This window comes from Salvelinus sp. IW2-2015, linkage group LG20, assembly GCF_002910315.2.
Source record: "Salvelinus sp. IW2-2015 linkage group LG20, ASM291031v2, whole genome shotgun sequence".
In the NCBI taxonomy this organism is placed as follows: domain Eukaryota; kingdom Metazoa; phylum Chordata; class Actinopteri; order Salmoniformes; family Salmonidae; genus Salvelinus; species Salvelinus sp. IW2-2015.
Window position 1 is genome coordinate 75,454,779 of NC_036860.1, and position 2,982 is coordinate 75,457,760.

Genomic DNA, 2,982 nt, shown 5'->3' on the forward strand with positions numbered 1-2,982 from the left:
GAGTTTCAACCGTGATGGCAGATCCTGACGGGCAGTCCTTCCCCGGCGATGAAGAGCACTCCGTTTGCCTAGGTTATCTATTGATGTGTCCGTCATCACAACTATATGTCTGCAGACATGCGAGCACTGCATTCACACTGTATCAGAGGGGGGAAAGAAGATTAATTGTGTGTCGTCTGCATAGCAATGATAGGAGAGACCATGTGAGGATATGACAGAGCCAAGTGACTTGGTTCTATTCAGCCACAAGAGCATTAGTGAGGTCGGGCACTGATGTTGGATGATTAGGCCTGGCTTGCAGTCGGCACTCCAATTCATCCTAAAGGTGTTTGATGGGGTTGAGATCAGGGCTCTGTGCAGGCCAGTCAAGTTCTTCCACACCGTTCATGACAAACCATTTCTGTATGGACCTCGCTTTATGCACGGCGGCTTAGTCGTGCTGAAACAGGAAAGGTCCTTCCCCAAACTGTTGCCACAAAGTTTGAAGCACAGAAACATCTAGAATATCACTGTATGCTGTAACGTTTAGATTTCCCTTCACTGGAACTAAGAGGACAACCAAAGCTTTAGTTTCTAGACTATCAATGTTGAAAACGTTTTTGGGAGATGCGATGGATCATTGGGGATCATTCAATATTCCCTTTCTTTTGTTGTTCAGTGAAATCATCTCATGTGCAGAGTCAACTCATTTAATGAAAGTTCAATTCGTAACAATAATTATTTTTTTTCTATTAGAAGGATTTAATCATTAGCAATTATGTCTACTTATGATAAGGTAAAAGGTTTATGTTTCTGTCTCCATATGATATGGTAAATATATCCAATGCAAATGTAACGTCCTGACCAGAGTTATTATGTGTTTTGCTTGTTTAGTGTTGGTCAGGACGTGAGCTGGGTGGGAATTCTATGTTGTGTGTCTAGTTTGTCTGTTTCTGTGTCCAGCCTAATATGGTTCTCAATCAGAGGCAGCTGGTAATCGTTGTCCCTGATTGAGAATCATATATAGGAGGCTTGTTTTGTGTTGGGATTTTGTGGGTGATTGTTTCCTGTCTCTGTGTTTGTCTGTACCAGATAGGTCTGTCTCGGTTTTTTCACATTTGTTATTTTGTATGTTTGTAGTGTTTCACTTGTTCTTTAATTAAACATGTTGAACACTAGCCGCGCTGCACTTTGGTCCTCTCCTTCACCCCTAGAAGAAAGCCGTTACAGCAAAAAACATCTACATTTAAATGGTATTAATATTAATTTGCATTAATTTCCGTTAATTTCCATACATTCCCGTTAATTCCCACGGAAGTTTCCACCTCTGAATATTTCCCAAAATGTGCAACCCAACTTTTGATGGGGCTGTCCGTATCGGCAGACTGTGATATGGCCATTTCTTGGAGACTCCTTCCCCTCCAGGAGACTGTCAAACATGATGACAACACCACCCCAACGGGTGTTGCTGTGCAGCTTCAATGTGGTGCTCTTATTCGTCTCACTTTGCTTGGTGAGGTAGATTGCTGCTATAACTTGATGACCCTTCACATACCTAACCATTTCCTTGGCTCTCTTGTAGAGTGTATCCATTGTTTTCAGTGCCATGATGTCCTTGACAAACAGATTCAATGCATGAGCAGCACAGCCAATGGGTGTGATGTGAGGGTAGGACTCCTCCACTTTAGAACAAGCAGCCTTCATGTTCGCAGCATTGTCTGTCACCAGTGCAAATACCTTCTGTTGTCTAAGGTCATTGATGACTGCCTTCAGCTCATCTGCAATGTAGAGACCGGTGTGTCTGTTGTCCCTTGTGTCTGTGCTATTGTAGAATACTGGTTGAAGGGTGGAGATGATGTAGTTAATTATTCCTTGCCCAAGAACATTCGACCGCCCATCAGAGATGATTGCAATACAGTCTGCTTTCTCTATGATTTGCTTGACCTTCACTTGAACTCTGTTGAACTCTGCATCCAGCAAATGAGTAGATAAAGCATGTCTGGTTGGAGGGGTGTATGCTGGGCAAAGAACATTCAGAAATCTCTTCCAATACACATTACTTGTGAGCATCAGAGGTGAACCAGTTACATACACAGCTCGAGCAAGACATTCATCAGCATTTCTCTGACTACGTTCCTCCATTGAGTCAAAAAAACTTCGGATTCCAGGAGGACAATGAGCCGTTGCTATCGATAAGGTGTCCTATTCATCATTTTCACCTCGAATAGAAGGTGAACCTTTTGTCAAAGGTTGCTTGTTGTGAGCGCTGAGGGAACTTTATGCACTTGGCTAGATGATTCTGCATCTTTGTTGCATTCTTCACATATGATTTGGCACAGTATTTGCAAATGTACACACCTTTTCCTTCTACATTAGCTGCAGTGAAATGTCTCCACACATCAGATAGTGCCCGTGGCATTTTCCTGTAAAGATTAGAAAAGCAGTTAGATTAAACAACTCCTTTTTAAGATACATTTTTAAAATGAAACATGTATGGAAACAGGTGAATTAACACTCCTCAGTTAGCAGGCTCAAGCAAGCTAAAACCCACATGGAAGAAAAAAATAACTAGCAAAAATTGTTAACAAGTTAAACATGATTTAAACACTTTGCTGTAGGCTACTACTTACTAGTTAACAAAGAATCATGTATGTCATAAAATATATTCACCCCACCCAGTATTGTAATGAAAACTTACCAGAAAGCATGTAGTCCTTAGCTCAGACAGTGTAGTAGTGTGGGGTCAATAGCATCTCATTAGTGTGCAAGATCTTGAGAATCAGCTGTACATGTGATGAAAGAGTGCACTGCACATGTGATGGAAGAATGCACTGTGCATGCAGAGGGTTGCAATTCCATTGAATTTGGGATAGTTTAACCAAAATATGCCACAAGACCTAGAATTGCCTTACTTGTATTCCACAAAAAAAGGTTCACTGTTATAAGCTAACTTTTTTGATGAATTTAAGCTAAATTCCCGGGCGTAACTTCCCATGGAAAATT